Source organism: Sceloporus undulatus, chromosome 2, assembly GCF_019175285.1.
Source record: "Sceloporus undulatus isolate JIND9_A2432 ecotype Alabama chromosome 2, SceUnd_v1.1, whole genome shotgun sequence".
Lineage (NCBI taxonomy): Eukaryota > Metazoa > Chordata > Lepidosauria > Squamata > Phrynosomatidae > Sceloporus > Sceloporus undulatus.
This window is the reverse complement of record NC_056523.1, coordinates 50,619,730-50,640,602: the sequence shown is the minus strand read 5'-3', so window position 1 is coordinate 50,640,602 and position 20,873 is coordinate 50,619,730. Positions and strand designations below refer to the sequence as shown.

Here is a 20,873-nt window from a genome sequence, read left to right as displayed (position 1 = left end):
GTTTTCTTAATGTTCAACCGTAAACCTGTCTTTGCACACCTTTAATATTTTCTGTAATCCTTCCAGGTATTTCTTATTTTCTGCTAGTGGTATGGTGTCATTTTTGTATCTTAAATTGTTGATGTTCCTTCCTCTAATTTTCACGCCTCCTTCCTTTGAGTCTGATCCTGCTCTGTACATAATATTTTTGGTATACAAGTTAAACAGATAGGGTTATAACATGCCGCCTTGCCTGACCCCCTTGCCAACTGGAGACCATTCCATTTATCTGTACCCTTCCCCACCACCACTCCCTTCTTCTTTTGTGTCGTGTCTTTTTAGATTGTAAGCCTGAGGGCAGGGAACCGTCCAATTAAAAAGATTGTATGTACAGCGCTGTGTAAATTTACAGCGCTTTATAAATAAAGGTTAATAATAATAATAATAATAATAATAATAATAATAATAATAATGTGTATTCTATCCTCATAGTAGCCTCTTGTCTTGAATACAGGTTATGATTCAGGACAATCAGATGTTGTGGCACCGCCATTACTTTAAGAGTGAACCATAGTTTTTCATGATCTGTACAATCAAAGGCTTTGCTATAATCTAAAGCACAGGCTGATTTTCTTTTGAAATTCTTTGGTGCACTCCTTTTGTGAAATCTGGCATTTTTTGCTCCATCTATGATAAAAATCCTTGTTGTAGAATTTTGAGCATCACTTTGCTCACATGGGAAATTAATGCAGTGGTCCTTGTGACAGAGTCACTGGGCAGACTTGGTTTCCTGACAGCCAATCAAGGTTTGGGCTGACTGTGAGGGAGGGGCCTCAGGGGAAGGAATAGATACAAAAGGCAGGAGTGAGTGATTGTGAGTTCAGTTGAGGGGCAGTTTAAGAGAACTGAAAAGAGTTGAAGAAAATTGAATTGAGGGAAGGTTTGAGTTCAGGGGAGGTTCTTGAGTAAGGGGCGAAACAGATGACCAGGAAAAAAATGGCTTGAAGCTGTCTTTTCTGAAGCTGCATTGAAACCCTACCAACCACACCACCTGCTCCTAAGGTGGCTGGAGTGTGCATGTCACGACTACATGGTGTGGCTTCAAACTGTGCCACTGGGTACTTTTTTTTTACTGTTCCCCCACCATCCCTGTGAATTGCCAGTGACTGCCATCCCATCGCATGGCTGTCCCTGTTCATCTGCATACAGTTGTTGTGCAGTGCTTCACCAAGACAGGGCATCAGAACAGAGGTGTGCCCATGCAGATGCTGGCAAGCTACAATCATGCCCCCCTTCACCCCATGCCCCCTCTTTGGCTGTCTGTTTTGTGTATGTTGTACTCGACTCCATGAGAGGATGTCACAGTTTCTCTTTTGGGCATTGCCACCCTCACCACTTGGGCATGGCAGCTCTGTCCCTTTTTAAATGTGCTCCTGCGATGGGGCATTTACATGTACAATTAGAGTTAGTATTTGGAAAGGGCACCACTTAGAGCTGCCCTGGTGTAAGTGCATTTATACATACATGTAAAGGTGTGCACTTTTCAGGAAGAAGTGGAAAAAGTTTTAGGGAGAGGGTCAGATAGGGAATCTGACTGGGCCTATAGAAAGTCAGAGAGGTATTCTGACAAGGCAGCAGAGAAACTGGAGAAAGAGGCAACAGGTCTCAATACGGTCATCAAAGAATACTGACTGGGAGGGAAAGTGTATTGGTGATTGTAAAGAGGAAACTGGGAAATGCCTGCAACTGTTATATTAACAATACCATGTTTTAACTATTCTACCTGAGGTACATTCTTGCTAAATGTTATTCAATAAAGTTAAAGTGTATTTGTTATAACAGAAGCCTCTGCCTGAGTGAAGTCTAAACCATATAGGCACAAACAAGCATGATACCTAAGATGTTAACCTTAAAAGAGGGGGACACTTGGGACCTTAGCCCTTATACATTTAGGGAAAATGTATGAAGGGTGGATGCTGGGCAGGTGTCATTGATGAGGGGCCTTCTATAAGAGCGAGGTAAAATGTAACCTCAAGGCATAGAAAGGAGATCATGCCACAGTCCTGTAGCCTTTTGGGGGGACTGGAATGTATATTGAGCATCTATCATCCATTGTCCCCCCACCCATATTTGTTGACAAATATGAATAAGAACTAAAATAAATTCTCTTTCTGTAGATTGAAGCAACTCTATTGGTATGCCATCTGTTCTTCATGATTTTTTCCCCTCCTAAGTGCACTGAGTTCACCTTCCATTTCATTTTTTAAACTGGAGATTTTTCTATGTATCATTCTTATTTGAATTACTCTGTCATCTTTTCATTTCTTTTATATAGTTTTTCCATGTATTGTTTCCATCTTCCTTTTATTTCTAGTTGGTCATGCAATGTGCTCCCTTACTGGTTTAAATTTCCCTTTGATTTCTTGGATCTTGTAGAACAGGTATCCTTTTCTTTGTTTTTTGTTGTCATCTTCTCTTTCTCTGCATTGATTATTCTAGTAGTTCTCTTTGGCCCTACACACAAGTCACTGAACAGTTGATTCAGTATTCATCCTCTGTCACATTTTGCTTATCATTTGTCCTTAACTATTTGAAGAGTATTGACTTCCATCCATTGAGATCTCTCCTCCTTTTTGGCTATTGATGACCTTTTCCCCTGAGAAAGTTGATCTGATTTTTGGTCAGTTAAGCTTAATAGTTCAAATATATTTTTCACATTACATTTAAATTCTGTGTTGATGTTCTTTAGGTTGTGTATTGGCAAGATGGTTCATTTAAAAATTAACACTTTTATTTGGATTTTCCTGGATTGCAATTTACTTTATCAGTTAACCTGGAGTGTTGTCTCATTAGTCAGATATTTGCATACATGACTGGGCAGGAAGAAGATATAGGGAAACTGAAATATTACAGGTGGAAATGCATCCTTATCTTAATGGTGGTCCTTAACATACAGTAGTTGGAGTGGGAGGTAGCACAGACATCTAAATACAGGTGTGCCAATGAAGACATGGATGCATGTTCTGAAACACCTTTGTCTAATTCAAATTTCAAGACACAGAGTTTAATCTCTTGATGAATTCTTTTTTTTATTATTTATTTATTTATTTGCTTTTTCCATGCACATATATATATTTGCTTACCCTTTTTTTTATTCACAGATCTCCCCTTCCCTCCCCCTCTCCCTCCCCTCTCCCCATCCCTCCCATTCCACCTCCCCTTTTTCCTCCCCTTTCTCCTCCTAACCCATTTCCTATTTCTTTATCTTCTTTCCTTTACTTTCTTTTATTTACATTACACTATTCCAGTACTGTTCTATTATGTTCCACACATCTTCTTTATCCTCTTCCTCATCTTCTTCTTTTCCTTTTATACTTCTGGAAAGTCTATCCGCCTCTTTCATTTCCATCACCTTATTAAACCAGTCCTCTATAGTTGGTACTTGCTCTATTTTCCATCTTTGTGCATATAGTAATCTTGCCGCCGAAATCATATACAAAATTATCTTCCAATATCTCCTCTCTATTTCTTTCTCTATTCTACAAGTCATATTCAATAGATATAACTCCGGGGTTTTTTGAAATCTTCCTCCTATTATATCTGTTATCACACCGTGTATCCCATTCCAGAATTGTTTGGCTTTTTTACAGTCCCACCACATGTGGTAAAAGGTTCCCTCTGCTTTCTTACATTTCCAACATATCTTATTCCCTTTTTTATACATTTTATATATTTTAACCGGCGTGATATACCACAAGTAGAACATCTTATAATAGTTTTCTTTCATATTTTGGGCTAGAGTAAATTTATTTGTTTTTTCCCACGTTCTCTCCCAATCCTCCAGCTCTATATTATGTTGCACCATTTGACTCCATTTTATCATGTTCCCCTTAATCCTTTCCCTTTCCAAATCCCTTTCTAACAATTCCGCGTAATATTTAGATATTTTCTTCTTATTCTGTGTCTCTTAATCTCTTGATGAATTCTTGTGGGTAATCAGTGTGATTGTAATCAGTGAGGCCAGAGGAAACAAAAATGTGAAATTTTACAATGATTTTGATGGATCCCTTCAAAAAATGGCTAAGAATGGGTTTACCCTAGTAGAATTGGCTTGTTGGTTAGCATATCTAAACTGATGTGTTGTATGTCTAGTTGAACAGGAATGGCATGTGTGTGCATCATGACCAACAGTGCATTCTTATGCATATATTCACAGAAATAAACCCTATTGCATTAAAAAAATGGTATACTCCCAGGAAAGTGTGTGTAGCTTTGCAGCTTTTACTGCAGGGACATAGCCAGGATTTTGGGAAGGGGGGGAGGGGTCCAGACTAAGTGCCTCTGTTATAATGGGGCTTGGGTGTGGCAGCATGGTGGCACACACCATTCATAGTATCTAACAGAAGGGAGGTTTGGACTCCACGGACCCCTTCTCTTTGACTATGTCCCTGTTTGCTGCATTTGTCGCTTCCAATGAAACTCCTGACAAGTGACTTCTGTTGAATTGCACCCATTGTCCTCATTGCTCTGTTTGCACTGTTTCGTTTTTAATTAGTATACAGGCATACATATTTGTATGTCAGACTGCAGTCTTTGTGTCTCCGTCTTGTTTTTGGTGGCTAACCTTTATTTACTGATTGAAAAGGAGATAAGTGTTTTGGCAAATGGTAAAAAAGAAGCCTGTTGTCAGGGCCAGGAGCCAGCCACTTAATCAATCAACTTTTTAAATAAGTTTCTTTTTAAAAAAAGAAACCCACAAGAATGTTTTTCCCCTGGAGCTGGGTGGGGTGGTGCAAAAGTATAATTAAATCTCATGTTAGTTTGATATAGTCATTAACTAGCTCCCAGTGACCCTGGATGCTCTGTGGCTTAGAAATCCTTGTGTGCCTGTTCCCTTACCTCTCTCCCCAATCCCTGCATGTTTTCCTTTTTTGGTCATAAAATTCCAACCATTGTCAGAATTACTGTGTGTCCATTTCAGGGCTTACATTATGATATAGCAAAGGAGATAGTCTGTCCGTTCTGATAAACTGTTACTGGAAGATGATGTGTGCAGTAACAGCTCTGGGTTATCAGCACAATATCAAGAGCAGTTGGCATTCAGGGATAAATCTTAGGCCTCATGCAGCACTGCGCCCACATCACACAGGACATGTCTACATGGTCCAATTAAACTAGTTACCCCCTGCCCTCATCATGACTTGTTTACATGTTGTTGTTGTTGTTGTTGTTGTTAGCTGCCTTTGAGTCAGTCTCAACTCATGGTGACCCTGTGAATGAGACATCTTCAAACCCTCCTATTATCTACCTTTCTGTTCAAATCCCGTAGGCTTAGACCCTTGGTCTCCCTTACTGAGTCTATCCTGGCATGCTTTGATTGTGAGTTCATGCATGGCAGGGGATTGGACTGGATGGCCCTTTTGGTCTCTTCCAACTCTGTGATTCTATGATTGTATGAACACCAACCAGGAGAGTGCTGCAGTTATAATTCCCAAATGCCCCAATCTGCAGCTCCTCGGAAACCCATATGCAGCCTTCAATGACCATAAATAGGAATCCCCAAAGATGCAAAGTTCCACTTATAAGCTCATAAATATTGAGCAGGATGCTAATCTGTTTCTTCATAATTTCTGTTATTTCACAGTACATATAAGACTGTACATATAAGAGCAATCCTGCTGGATCAGACCAGAGGCCTATTTTCTCTATCATTCTGTTGCCACGGTGCCCATGTGAAATGCACGAGGACAACTGTGTTTTCCCATTCATGTTTCCTAGCAACAGGTATTGAGAGGCATATTGCCTCTGATTCTGGAGGTGACATATAACCAGCCTGACATATAACAACTGATAGTCTTATCCTCCCTGATTTTTTTTTCTAATCCCTTTCCAAACTGAGGGCATTATGTATGTTGCAGGTACATAAAATATTTTTGTAGTAATTTTAGGCATCCAGCCCCCATCAAGTGTAATCTGTAATGGTTCTAATCCTTGCATAATGTCAGAAGATCTTGGTACATATATTTTAAACCCTGGAACGATGGTACACAGAAATGCCAACATGCCAGTTAGCGTTCGCTCATGGTGGACATAAATATTTGGATCTCAAGACTAAAGCTTTCCATTTTGGCCCTTTGTTAATGCCTCCAAAAATCAGAGGAACATGCTGTCTGTGTGTGTGGTGTGTGTGCTTATGTACACACTGGTACACTGGAAAAGAGTATCTTTATTTAAAACTTGAAATATAATGACAGCTGGCAGCCTGTTCAGTGAGTACATTTCTGGAAGGTGGAGAATGGGGTATTTTGTCTTTGCTGCTCATCATAAAAGGCCTATTCAAGCTTTCACTGTTTTTGCATATCTTCTTGTTGTTGTTTTTATTGTTTGCCTTCAAGTCATTTCTGACTTATGGCGATCCTAAGGCAACCCTATCAGTGTTTTTTTTGGGGGGGGGGGTTTTGATCAAGATTAGTTCAGAGGAAGCTTGACATTGCCTTTCCCTTTCCAAAGAATGGACAAAGACAACAGTTCACATAACCACTGTGCACACATCATCCCTCCTGGGAAATAGTCCCTCACGTTCCTACACTCATAAAGTATCCCTGCTTCCTCTTATCCTCACTAGAAAGAACCAGAGACTTCCACCATCTCCCAAAAGGGATGGTTCCCATATGTTTTACTTGGCATAAACTTTTCTGGACTTCAGCCCACTCACATCTGATAAATTAGGCAGCAGTTCAGAAGATTTACAGCAAATAATACTCACCCTTCTTTGATGTGTCACAATGCACAGTTCCCTTAGAAGTGAAAAGCCTCAGAAATATGGGAGGGCTCCCATAATTTCTCACAGTTGGCCATGCTGACTAAGGGTAAGGGGAATTGCAGACCATCAACATCTGAAAACATATGAAAAGCCATATCTGGGCTAGCTCACATTGACATCACTGTATACCAAATCTCCCCAAAACAAACAGGGGCAAAACATAGACAAGGATTTCCATGTGCAGTGTCTACAGAAATGGTTGGTCAGTAAAGATTATTAAAGCAAATGAATTTCGTTGCTGGCCCAAAAGAATGACCCATAAGGATGGCTTTATATGACATTAACATAAACAGTGGCAGATCCTTCCTCTAATTACTTTATGGCTTGTCAACATCCTTTCAGCCAGCATCAGTGTGCAAAGTTTCAGTTTACATTTCCTATATGAATCTAACACAGGATGCATTTCAGCTATACTGCTGCAGAAGTGTTTAATGCAGATCCTGCTGTATTAAAGTCTGCATTGCCTAATCCTTTTTATGTGAGTGCACTGTTCCTGGTTCAGTATTTTCAATTTACTACTAATGGATTTTTATTAATGATCAGGAGATCAATAAAAAAGGTGGGTGAACTAAGTACATTGTCTTAGTGCTAACACATTGGAAAGTGGAGGGCATATAACCAGTGCTCAAGAAGCACTGATACAAATGGATGTGGGAGTTGGACATATAAATGAAGACCTGTTGAAAAGATGCAAGCTAAGATGTCTGACAAGAAATAAAACAGTATAACCTAAAGCGCTGTTCAGAGACAGCTTAAAATGTTGATGTTAGAGGATACAGTAATTCCAGAGACAAAAGACCCACTAGTAATCATGCAGGCCTAAATGTAATTGTTAGTCCCAACTAGGGTAATCCCACTGAATCAAAGGACTGTACATAAATGGTGACATACCTGGTTTCCATTGCATACTCTCCAACTTCCAAGATTTAGTAGGGACAGTCCCAATTAATCCTCTTTCATAGGGCTGTACAGATGGACAGTATGCAGCTGCCTCTTTAATGGGTGGATCAGGACCATGGTAACCTCATGGCGCGGCCCTGATCTGGCCTGTGGAGAGCGCAAAAAGACTCCTTTTTGTGCTCTCCAAGAGGCATCATAGCAGCAGTGGCACGGCTTTATGAAGCCCCTTCTTTATCACCTTCAGCGCTGCATCATGGAATTATTTGATAGTGCCCAGTCCCTCTCCAATTAGGCCTTTGCTTTTGCATCCTAAACATTTCCCAGTTTGGAGTGGGGGAAAATAAAGGGCTCTATGCATTATAAGATTCCCCCCCCCAAGGGTAAATCCATATCAGCAAATGAGCCACATAAGACCTTAGCACACATTCAGCCCACATAGCTTCAGCTACAGCAAATTACCTCCCTTATAGCAAACATAAGACCCGAACAGACAGGCCAAAATAAAGCTGCTTCAGGTCACTCTGGAGATATGCTGTTTAAATGGCACACACATCTTACGAGGCCAGAAGCTGCACCAAAGTTGCGCTCCAGTCCTTAAGACTGGAACGGTGGCTTTGACATGGCTTCCGGCTTCTTGGGATGCAGGCATCAAACAGCATACTTCCAAAGTGACCCGAAGCAGCTTTATTTTGGCCTGTCTGTTTGGGCCCTTGGTTAGGGAAGGAGAGACTTTACGCCCTCTTACAATGTTTGAAAGTTATTGCAAGGCCTCCACCCAGGTCCCTAAAGGTATTGTGGGAAGACTCTACAATTGCCTTATAGAGGAAACTTATGGTAATGGGCTGGCATATAAAATATGATGGGAATTAGATCTGAAAATATCAATTGGAAGAAGATTTGGAGTCTCCCCCATTTAAATCAAGATCTACCCAGCTTAGAGAGTGTTCCCTGAAATTATTGTATAAATGGTACCTCACCCCTGTGCAACTGGCTAGATTTTCTAAACAATCAACTGCAAAATGTTGGACAGGCTGTAATTGCAAAGAAACATATATTCGTATGTGGTAACATTGTGAGAAAGTTAACACAGTTTTGGTCAAATATTTTTTCTATTATTTCTGAGATCACTCTTCAAGAGATAGCTCCCTGCCCGTGTCTTTTATTACTCTGTCTATTTCTGGGAGAGAACAAAGACTTGAAAAATAAATCATAGAATCATAGAAAAAAAATCATTGATTTGTTTTCTCCTGGCCATCACAAGAATTGAAATAGCCAAGAACTGGAAGATGGGCAGTTTAACAATGGGCAACTGGTGGCATAGACTATGGCACAGTTTACTCTCAAGCCTTGGTAAAGAAGGCGGCAGTGGCCAGTGCGCATTGCCTTGCCCTTCCAGTACCCCAGACAGTTTGCTGCAGCTGTTTGAGGCTTTGGAAGGGAGATGTGTGTGCACACTAGTCCCCCCCCCCAATTATTTGCAAATTTTCATATTCATGAGGGTCCTCCACCCCTAAGCCCCGCAAAACTGGAGGGATGACTGTACTTCTAAAGGGATCTGTGCCTAGTACTTCCAAAAGGATCCCCAGGGACCTGGCTGCTGCATGTCCAGATTGACCATTCTGACCCAGATGGACAAATGGCAGTGTGGCCTTGCCTAATAAGCTTCCTTTCATGAGAGGCAGAGGGGAGAAAAGCTGCAGCTGCTGAACTTCTCCCTCCTGCAGAACCCTGTCCTCATTTGTCTCTAGTCACCCTTTGTATAGCAGACTAGTGACTAATCTAATCTGTTTAAAGACATCAAATTGCTGGGTCCCTGATAATATGATAGATTTAAAGTGGAAACAAAGTCTACTTTGGCTACATAGATTATAAACAAATGGTTTTATTATGCCTTGTCTGCTGGTTTGCTGATAGTGTTCTTCATAACAATCTTGATTAAATAAGTTACTTTTAAAAGCTACCAGAATTAGTGCTATGTGCAAATGGCTTCTTGTATTGCCATCGCTATTTGTGGTCAGAAGAATTGTGGGGGCTATTTCACCAAACTTCTCTGGGGAGAGGAAGTTCTCTAACTAGTAGTTCAGCCATAGCCTACTAGCAGTTCTGCTTTCTTCCTCCTCTGCTAGTTGTGGTTGTTATTGCTGTGCTTCTGTTTCTGCAGAAGAGTCAGCACCATCAGTCCAGCTTGACAACCATTTTGCTTTCACTTCAGTTCCCTGGATGTGTTGCAGGGTATTGGAGAGAGAGAGACAATTGAGTCCCACCCTGCTGCCAAAAGCAGAAAATATTCAGAGCAAATTCTGTGAAGTGGCTTTTGGGTAGTGACAGAAATCCCAGGAATTTCCTCCTCAAATTTGCTTCTGAGAAATGTGGGTTCTGCTCCAATAGAAAGAAAAGAAAAAAAGGAACAAAAGTAAACACCTTTAATTCATGGCAGAGCTGCAATGAGGAAAGAGTTCTAGTTTCTTTGTCACTGTTTCTTTCTGTCACATACAGAGGAAGAAGAAAGCTTCCATACTACCAAAATCAGCCAGCTGAATGCAGCCAGAGATGTGTGATGGTTGGCCGGTGGCATCGGCAGCCTTTTCCTGTGCAATAAAATCCATTTTCCCACCTTCTGGCCCGATCCCGTCCCGTGCCTGGATTGGCCAGAAAAGTCAGTGCTAAGAAAGCCCTATGATAAGGTCACCATAAGTAAAAAATGATTTGGAGGCATACAACAACAAAATATCAGCTGACTGTTATGGGTTCTACAAAATAATGTGTGGAGTTGTCACTGATGGATGGTGCTAAGAAATCCTTAGTTTCCTCTTCTATAGGGCTGGCCCAAGACCTTTCACTACCCAAGGAAAAGGAAAAGATGGCTTTGATTCCATATACAAAAGCTGACTGGGTTGGTAGTTTCATCTTTTGCCATCCCTGGAAACGGGATGGTGTCCTCTCTGCGTGAAGGCAGCAGGCTAGTTCAGTGGATGTGCAGCAGGCTCTGATATACTTCTCTCTCATCTGACATCTTGTTGCTCCTTCCTGGCACTTGCAACCTGAGGCTATTGCCTCACTCTGCCAAATGGCAGGACCAGCCCTGGTTTTCTCCCTGCCATATTATAATTCCCAGATCTCCCTTGAGAGAGAGAATGAACATTAAATATTTTAAGTCTGTAATACAGATAGGCCTTCTTAGGGGGCTGCTCCTAGACTCAGTAACTCTCAGCTGAGCATGGTTAGGTTAGCCCCCCTCTGTCACTGTTTAGATATTTTTGTATTCAGGCAAATGATATACAAATTGACCTGTTGTTAAAGGGGAGGGGGTTAACAGCCTGTATTGGCTGTATCTTTTAACATATGTTTAAATACATTTTCATTGTTTTGGCTTGTAAATTATAGTTTAATTTAGGTTTTCCTAATCCTCCATGTAAGAGCAAGTAGCTTCCTTGAGTGCCTTTTTATGATGGAAATACGGCTTTTAATTTTATCAATAAAACTTGGGGACAAAAATTAAACTAGGAGCACAATCTCTCAGTGTGTAGAATCTCATTTTTACAGGGAAATTACACTTGACAGCTCATAAAGCTGAGCATGATGAGCATTATATAGTAGTTGTTATCACTGGCAACATCAGTGCAAATTACCAATTGACTGTGCAAGCCAACACATGTCTGCTCAGCTGTTAGGCCCACTACGTTCAGTGAAACCCATTCCCAGGTAAGTGTAAGTAAGAACATAAATAGAGCCCTGACAGATCAGGCCAGAGAACTATCTAATCTAGAAATCTGTTTCCCACAGTAGTCTGTGGGAAGCCTTCAAAGCATAAGAGGGTAGGAGGGCAATGTTGTTATTCATCACTAACTGACATTTAGAGGTACAAGGCCTCTCATCCTGGAAATAGGATTCTGCTTGTGTGTAACTATGTGGATCAAAAAAAAATTGTGTCACTTCTACTGGTTTGCATAGAAACCTCACTTAGCTTAACATAATAGTTTCCAGAAACAGTTTTCTGAGATGTAGAGAGATCTTGTAGCACCTTTGAGACTAACTGAAAGAAAGAAGTTGACAGCATGGGCTTTCATAGTCTTCTTCCTTAGAGTTTTCTACAGACCAATCTGGCTATGTCTTTGAGTTTTCTGAGACGTAAAGTGAATGGCCCATACATGAAACACAGTTGTAGGTCTGTTGGTTTTGTCATTTACTTTTGAAAAAATAAAATGACTGTGGTGTAAATTCTGCCACCATTGTTTGACATGTGCTTATTGACATGTGCTCTCTTATATCAAGGAAACAGGCCTGAAATAATCCTTTGATGCTTGGATTCTATCCTGAGTTGGGATTTCTTCAGCCATCCATCTCTGAGAGAAGAAAGGCATGGGACGTGTTGAAATCTGCATAGATACATAACAGAAGCCAACAAAATCCAGAAAGTCTGGAAAGAATCCTTCAGGATAGATGGCTGGATGAACAGATGGCTATGCTGCTTAAAGACAAGCTCTTCTTCTGCATCCTAATCCAGGATTGTACTAAGGGTTTCAGTTTCAAATAGCTGTCTTTAGATTGCTATGTTTTGATATACTGGCTTTCATTTATTTCCCTGGTTCCTCTTCTTCATGAGCAATTCAAAGACAAGCCTGGCAGCAGCTCACACCTCAGATATTGAGATGTTCTTCAAAGATGTAAGGGGCAAAACAGGATATCAATCCTTCATTGTGCTGGAGGCCACTAGGTGTGTGAAGTGGACATTGCACAAAGTGAGGATGTTATTCCCGGACTGAGGTGAGCATCTCACATACTTATTCCCTCAAAAGCTCAGAACCTGCTGAAAGGTTTTGGATATGTTCTGGAAATACTCCAAGAGAAGTAGATTTCAGTTGTTTATATCCAGAATGAGTAGCAAAATCATGCCTTCTAACTATCTGGATTTAGCAGGAACAGTCCCAATTAATTTTCTATCCTTGCTTTGAAGCAGCATCCTTCAAAGACTTGCACAAAGCTTGGGAAACCTGGAGTGTATGGAGAAGCTCATCCCCTTGGCTGTGTTGGCTCTATCTCCAAGGTATACCCAGACCTGGCAGGAAATCTGAAGGAAAAGACCTTAGGCAGGAGCAAGGAGGAAGGGGAGGCCAGACTCCCTGTCTGACAGTTCTAGTGGTAGTCCCAGCAGCTGAGAGAAGGAGATAGCAAGGAAGAAGGAATTAGCAAAGAAGAGTCACAAGTGCAAGAGGCCGCAGAGAGCATTCTGGAGGTATAAGAAGTCTAGCAGCCCTTCAACATCTGGTGAGTATCCATTCTCCAAGTATAAGCTGAGTGGTGAAGAGGGAGACTATTAGAGATTGGCACAGCTTGTCCCAGAGATGCTAGCTTGGGTATTCAAAAGAAGGGGGGGTGTTATGCCCAGATTTTAGGGGCAACCTGTTCAACCTTAGAGCGTGTAGTGGAAATCTCCTGCCCAGTAAACTTATCAACAGCAGGGCTGACACAGACAAAGAGACACCAAATTTGGTTTTAGACACTATACATGTAACATTTATTGAAATACACAGACATAGACAAATACAAGTACCAAGAGAGCTCTCACACACACCATTCACACAATACTCACACACACAGAAGGCACTTCATTGAAGCCGTTGATCAGTCGTCTTCATGAAGGCATGGGATCTCTGTTGCCGCGGGTCCAGAGCACACCTTTGATCTGGAAAAGTCTCTCTTTTAAGGCTTTACCACGTCCTCCGTCCTGCTGTCTTTACTTGAGGACCTCTTCCTTTGATGCTGACCAACACTTCAGATCGAACAGTTCTTTGCAGTCTCTTCCTTATCAGTCTTTGTTCCTATCCAGGCTGTTCGTACAGTCCTGGATATCTTCTTCTTTATGGATAAGCAGCTACATCCAAGGTTTTGGACACGCCATCTATCGTCACATCAGCAGTTCTTAAAAAATCCTCGCCTCGTTTGCCAGGCAGCTTTCCCCATCACGCATTGCACCTTCTCCATTTTGTTTGCTCCAGTAGTGCCTTTCATACACATTCACACATTTCCTTACAGGGGCGCGTGACTGAAAGACCAAAAGACTCTTGTGGCAGCACACGACCGGGAAAAAACGGATTTTATCACACAGCAAATTGTCCTCAAAATGGCTTGTTTATGGTAAAGAACATATTAATGCAAACATTGTAACATTTGTTTTAGAAAGTGCATATTGTAAACATGTATGTAAAAGTGGTTATATACTTTAAAAATAAAATTTTTAAAAATGGCCCCTTTCTGTTCCATGGTGCCAAGCCATCCCCATTCGGTGCTGAGGGGCGCCATTTTGCTTGGTCAGAAAACTTCCGACTTGAACATTAAATGCTCCTCAACACTGAATGGGGACGGCTTGGCACCACAGAATGGAACAGGGCCATTTTGAGGACAATTTGCTGTGCGATAAAATAATTTTTTCCTGGTCGTGCACGGCCCCGAGAGTTTCCTTCTCAATCCCGTAATGGGGAAAATAATGTGTGCGATAAGCTTCTCATACTCTAGAGGACTAACATGGCTGTAACTTAACTCACTTTAAGCTGCCTTGGTTGCCATCTCAGGAGAAAGGTGGGGTGTAATCAAATAAATAAACAAATAAAATAGTGAGGATTCTCCCAGAGATATATATGACCCATAAAATAAGGGAGCACAATGTAGTTGGATATTATGTGGATGTGTTTGGCCTACTAACACCTGAGATGCAGGAAGGATGTAAGGAGCACCTTTGCAAAAGAGACAAGAAGGAACAGAAGCCCAAGGCCAGCCACTCATTTGGTTAAAATTATACACTATCTCTATGGAGTAGTCTGAGCTGCATGCTCCAAAAGAAGCTGGCACTTCATGAACCCATTAATGTGGCCAAAGTAGTAGCGGGGGAAACAGTGAGCACTGAGGATGATGAAATCTTCTATAGAAGAACCTCACAGTGAAAAAGCCAGGTGGGACCTTCTCACTCTCAGTGACACTCTATGGTCATTGTGGACCTGTCTGTCTGTCCTAAAATCGCTGCTCTAATCTGGCAAAGGAGACTTTAGGAAAGGTATTGCAAGGTAGGTTTTCTGACAATACAATCATGGTAAGTCCCAGAATTTATGTATATACTTACATTGCAAGTTTAAACATAACTGAAACAGTTTTCCGTCAGGCTTCTGCATTCCATTTATCATCCCACAGGATTCTATGGATTTGGACAATCTTACATCCTGGCACAATAGATGGGAAGGGGATCAGGTTTTTTGATCACATTATGATTACATCCGTTGGGTTGCCATAATTGTCCACTTTTACCAGGGACAAAATGTGGAACAAATTCAAGACCAAACTGTAGGACAACTGCAGGACAAAACTCAGCCCAAAATGTAGGACATTGAAGAAAAATGGTGGACCTTAAATGTCCTACATTTTGAGCTGAGTTTTGTCCTGCAGTTGCCCTACAGTTTGGTCTTGAATTTGTCCTACATTTTGTCCCTGGTAAAAGTGGACAATTATGGCAACGACTAATTTCTCATAGCTGTTCTCTGGCATGCTGCCCATTCTGGCCCACCAAACATCTTGGTTATGCAACTTGACAAGAATCACCTGTCATCCTGCAATGAACTGGATTTGATTGAGGCTGCCAAAAGAGACCCAGGTACATTACAGGCATGCTTACTGGAAATGACTATATTACAGTGAGATCTTCTGCAACATTGATCTTGGGCAATCAGTCTAGTGGGTAATGTAGCCATATGGAAGGTCACCACATCTGAGTTTGTGCAATTGGTGAAGAGTGATTCAGCAATTGGATATTTCCTTTTGTTTGATCAGACATGTAGTGCAGTCACTAGACTGGGGCAGAATTCATGGTTGTATGCCATCAGATATGAACCTGGGTTGTGATTGCAGTTGTATTAGGTTTGGCAGAAAGAGGTTGCCATCCTCCTCCTCTTCTGCCAGTGTGGCATGGGGTCAGATCTGGTTTGGGGCTGGATCTGAGTGGCAAGGACTGTGTGTTTCCATCCTCCCTCTTTTAAAACTATTTAATAAATTATCTTATTAGTTTAGAACTAATTTAAGACAGTTAAAATGTTTTAAAACAAAAAAAATACAGATAAAAGAACATACGTATACACATCTAGTATAAAAAACCCAAAACAAACAATGTTAATTTATATGTAATACTTCTTTGAGGGAGATCACAGCATGGGTGGCATTTTCAGGCTACCTTCCAATCTTATTGTGAATTGGTCCTATATCTGCTTACCATCAGGAAAAAGACGAGAAGGAAATAGAGCAGCGGACATATTTGGATGATGCACCTTCACCCTCTATCATCACAGAGAGACTTTTTCCACATTATGAAACCACATTGTACAACAGTAGTAGAAACCATGCAGCTCTCCATATGCTGTAGAACTGTAACTCCCAGAAACCTCAGCCAGTATAACTAATCATGAGGGATGCTGGGACTTGCCATCCACCAGCACCTACTAGGCTTCATGATTCCTACCCCCACTTTACATTGTTAAGTGCTTCCCTGAGTAGGATTAGATCAGTGCCATAAGATGTAATTTCCCCCTGTATGATCTCAGGACACATCTGATGCCTTTGCAGTATCAGTTTTATTTACATATAAAAAGGCACAGCAGTTGGTCTCAAATAGATTCCAGTCGCTAATCCTGTTTCAGATTTCCAGAGAACAACTACCTTCCAAACTCTGGTCCAGATCAACACTTTTAAGCTTTGTGACCATCATAAAATACCAGGTACTTTAGGGTATATTTCAGAGAAAGGAACTGGCAAAACCATCTCTTGAGGATTCCTTACCTAAGAAAACACCATGAAATTTATGGCATTTCCATAAGCCAACAGGGGACTTGAATGCACATACATCTGTCACACTTACACATACCCTGCCCAAAGTAAACTTGCAACAATAATGTTTCTTGACTTCTCCTTCTCCCTGAAGGATGTCACTTTCCAAAGGTAGAGGGTAGATTTTAGCCATCAAAGGCCCCATTCTCACTGGGGAATTGGCCCTGAGGCTGGGTGGAACCAGGTCGAATTCAGTAAGTTGGTACTGAATCTCCCCAGAAAGACGTTCCCACTACCCTTTACCTTGATCAATGCAATTTGCCCCACTGAAGCTCCCATTTGGAGTAGCGCTTTAAAATGGAGCTTCCTTTGTTGTCAATCAAATTCACTTCTGCTTTTGTCAAAGGTGATGTGTCCTAGTACCACTGGCCAATGCAATAGGTGCTTTCTGCCCTCCTTTAAAAAAAAACTGGTGGGAACAGTCGCAAATTCTGTCAACTTGTCAAGGTGTATGTGCATGTGTTGTGTGTCTTTGAGTCATTTCAGATTCCCTCCTCTTTGCATCCTCTTGCTTTCCCTCCTTTTCCCATCCCAGAATACCATCTCTTTCTTCCTTTGCATCCTCTTGCTTTCCCTCTTTTTCCCATCCCTGAATGCCATCTCTCCTCCTTTTTTCCTTTGCATCCTCTTGCTTTCCCTCCTTTTCCCATCCCAGGATGCCACCTCTCATTCTCTTTTCCTTTGCATCCTCTTGCTTTCCCTTCTTTTCCCATCCCAGAATGCCACCTCTCTTTCTCTCTTCCTTTGCATCCTCTTGCTCTCCCTCCTTTCCCCACACATATGTAGCACAAGCATTCACACACTGTATCAATTTGCCAAATTTGAAAGAGAAATATATGTAGCACAAGCATCTGCATATTCTGTCACACAAACACACACACAATTTTTTTTAAATGCCACTTGCAAAATGACCGGTGCGAGAGGGGAGGCATGTTCTGCCCACTCTCCACCCACTAACCTTTATCCCTCCCCCTGAACTTGACCTGATCATGACCGGGGCCAAATTCACATTTGACAGCACCCTGGAAGAAGCGGGTTTTCTCAAAAGAAACAGGGGGAAAAAACGCTTTCAGAAAACCCACTAGAGGGGGATTTGCCCCAGATCGGGTGTGCAAAACCCCAATCCTGGTGTGTAAAAACCGGCGCCAGTGGGAACTTCCCACTTTTAATCTGGTTTGGGATTCAAGCTAAAAGGTAGTCTGAATGGCCCCAAGGACAACTAACAACACTGTTTGGGTGACCAGCCATGTTTTTATAGAATGCAAATAGCTGGAGATGGAGTCACAGCTAAAAGCTCTGTCTCTTTCTGCAAACATACTAATTTGCATGTCTGCAAAGGCCAATGCATGGATTCTAACTCAATTCATCATTCTTTGGATGCAGTCCTTCTCAGTCCTGGGTGAATTCAATGTATACATGGTTGGTTATCTGAACAGTGCAAATGTTCTGGGTTTTTGAAATCATTTACTTCCTAATAGTTGTCCAGTGGTAACCCATTCACAGCAATCAAAGCAGCTGAACATTATTTGTTTCTCTGTTCTGTAAACTTCACTAGCTCTTTCTTTCTCTCTCTCTCTCTCTCTCTCTTTCTTTCTCTTCTACAGTACAAGATATCTTACAGATATTTTGTGGTCTTTTAAAAAAAAGAAAACCTCTATGAGGAGCAGGCCTTCTCTGTCCTGAATTTTAGAGATCTAAATAGATTGGATTGGAGACTCCAGGTCTCCTTATTTTTTCCAATACAATATACAGGGGATCAGACTGAGTGACTCCAAAAAGGTCAAAGACCCAGCTAGAAAGAATTCCTTCAAAAAGCTAGGCCCAATGATTTTTATTTTGTTTTGTTTTCACAATTTTCTGTGGGATTTGTTTCACAGAAAGAACTCACTTCAGGGCAGATAAGAGGATTTATAGTAGAACACTCTAGTATAGAGTAAGTCTAGGATCTTGGAAGCTCTCAGTTCAAATATTGCCTTAGGCATTGATTCACTAGTTGACTTTACGAAGACATTATCTTGGCTTCAGCCTCATGAACACCCACCTACAATAACAGTGACCTACTTTCTTACAGAACAGGAATAAGATCTGCTGAGCTCATGCTCCAAAGTGAAGCACTTCTGAAGATTCAGAAATGCTGAATATTATGGGGATGGACTGCTTCTGACTTCCCAATGGATTTCCATAGATGAGGGATACATGCTGTGCAGCAGTCCGACAACTATTTTGGGAATCTGGATTGTAATCCAGATCTTGTGCTTGCATTATTTCAGAGGAAGAGAACAGGTTTTCCCCACCCCCTTCAAACATATGCCTATTCAAGTCTAACACCAGGATGCCTACTTCTCATTTAGAGAGTGGGGAAGTAATGCATTACAGTTGTTCTTTGTAACTTGTAACCAGAGATAAGAATTAGCCAGGTAAAATCAGTTAAGTTACCTATTAAATTGGAAATTTTCTAATGAAAATGGCCAACTTAATTAAATTTATTTTTAAATTTTGCCTAAGGTGGAATTTCAGGACTAACTTAATTCCAGAAGCAAGTTATTAATTAGTTAAATCAGACATAGTGCTAAAGTCTGTCCTCATACTGTGGAATGACCCGCTGAGAGCATTTAAAACACATCTCTTCTGGCAGACCTACCCTGTCCATTTTAAATCATTACTTTTTAATTAGTATATTTTAAAGAATGCATTATATGAGTGTATTTTAATGGTTTTATAGTATTATATTTTAACTGTTAGGTTTAGGAGTTTGCTTTTTAAAATGTGTTTTGTATTTTAACATTCTGTACCCTGCCTTGAGGACAGGCAGGAAAGAAATACATTTTATTATTATTATTATTATTATTATTATTATTATTATTATTATTATTATTACAATTGCAGATGTTTCTTTATCCAGTGTCTAGTTCTTTTGGACTTATATAAAATGTTTTGTTTTTTGTTGGTCCCTCATGGTTGGGGACTTAAAACATTTAGGTTACAAGATCCAGACCATTTATTATAGTTCATGATTAGAGTACAATAGTGAATTGCAGGGTAAAAAGATTTTAAATCAACAGGTAATAAGGGCTACTTGGGAAAAGGTTGCCTTCTTTACATCCAGATGTTCCCCCAGTGGTTTATACCAGAAGCCCCTTATCTGTAATGCTGCCATTAGGGACAATGAGTCCTGTTGTCCCAAATGGCAGTGTGGCCACATGCACACACTGCCACTGGGGGCAACAGAGGCTGTCCCTAATGGCGGCATGGCCATGTGCACGTGCTGCCAGTAAAATCCTGAATAATGGAGTGGCCATGTGCCACCATCATGGAAAACAGATCTCAAGCATCCACAAATGTTGGTATCTGCAAAGGGTTCCAGAACAGAACTCCCGCGGATACTGAGGGCTAACTAATGTAATAGTTAATTTCTGCCTTCTAAATATAATTGATTTAGATTTGTCTTAGCATGTTAACTGATCACATTAGTCACTCTCTAGTCACTTGCCCCTCTCTGCTTGTTACTTCTCTCTCTCTCTCTCTCTCTCTCTCTCTCTCTCGCTCACACACACACACACAAACATACTTATTTCTTATTACACTTATTTCAAAGGTAATGTAATGAGTAGGAATTGCACTAATTATTTGTGTGCAACAAGTAGCGTTGTTGCCTCATAGGTTACTTTTGGATGAAATACTTTGAAAGGATTTTTCTGGGCAAGTTGAATAGCAATTTTCAAGTTTTGTAATAATCTCTTATCAATAATCTCTTATCAATATTAGATGCTGAAATCTTTGGAAGAGGCCCTGCATTCATTTGCGGCCCCTCAGAGCCACATTTGCTGAGAATGCAAGAGAAGACCTTCTCAATGGCTGGTTCCAGGCTATGGAATTCCTTTCAAAGGGACACTGAACCTGTCCCTTCCCGGTTGTCTTTATTTCAGCTGAAAGGTTTATTATTATTATTATTATTATTATTATTATTATTATTCAAGCAGGTCTTTGGGATCTGGAAAGGGACATTTGAACTAGACAGTGTTATACTAAAAAAAAACCCTGCTGTGCTTTTAAACAGTTAATGTTTGGTTTTTTAAATATTACAACTCATTTAATTTTGTTTTCAGTGTTAGCAAGCCACCTTGAGAACCAGTTTGGGGAGAAAGGCAGGATACAAATAAAATAAAATAAAATAAAATAAAAGTAAAGTTACCCCTGCATAAAAGTAAAATCCACAAATATAAAAGCAAAACATATTAAAAGATATAGCCGTATTAGTCTGGAAAATCAGTATGCAAAGGGATCTTGTAGCACCTTTGAGTCTAGCTGA

The 20,873-nt window shown here is 40.8% G+C and overlaps 1 long non-coding RNA gene across 2 annotated transcripts in view; it reads left to right on the top strand.

The window, feature by feature from the left end:
- The first annotated feature begins 12,161 nt into the window (after positions 1 to 12,161).
- The window catches only part of LOC121920222, a 54,620-nt gene continuing 45,908 nt past the window's right edge, over positions 12,162 to 20,873 (top strand). For both annotated transcript variants that reach the window (XR_006101705.1, XR_006101706.1), the window contains exon 1: positions 12,162 to 12,967. This is a non-coding gene — a long non-coding RNA (uncharacterized LOC121920222). The remainder of the gene's footprint in view (positions 12,968 to 20,873) is intronic.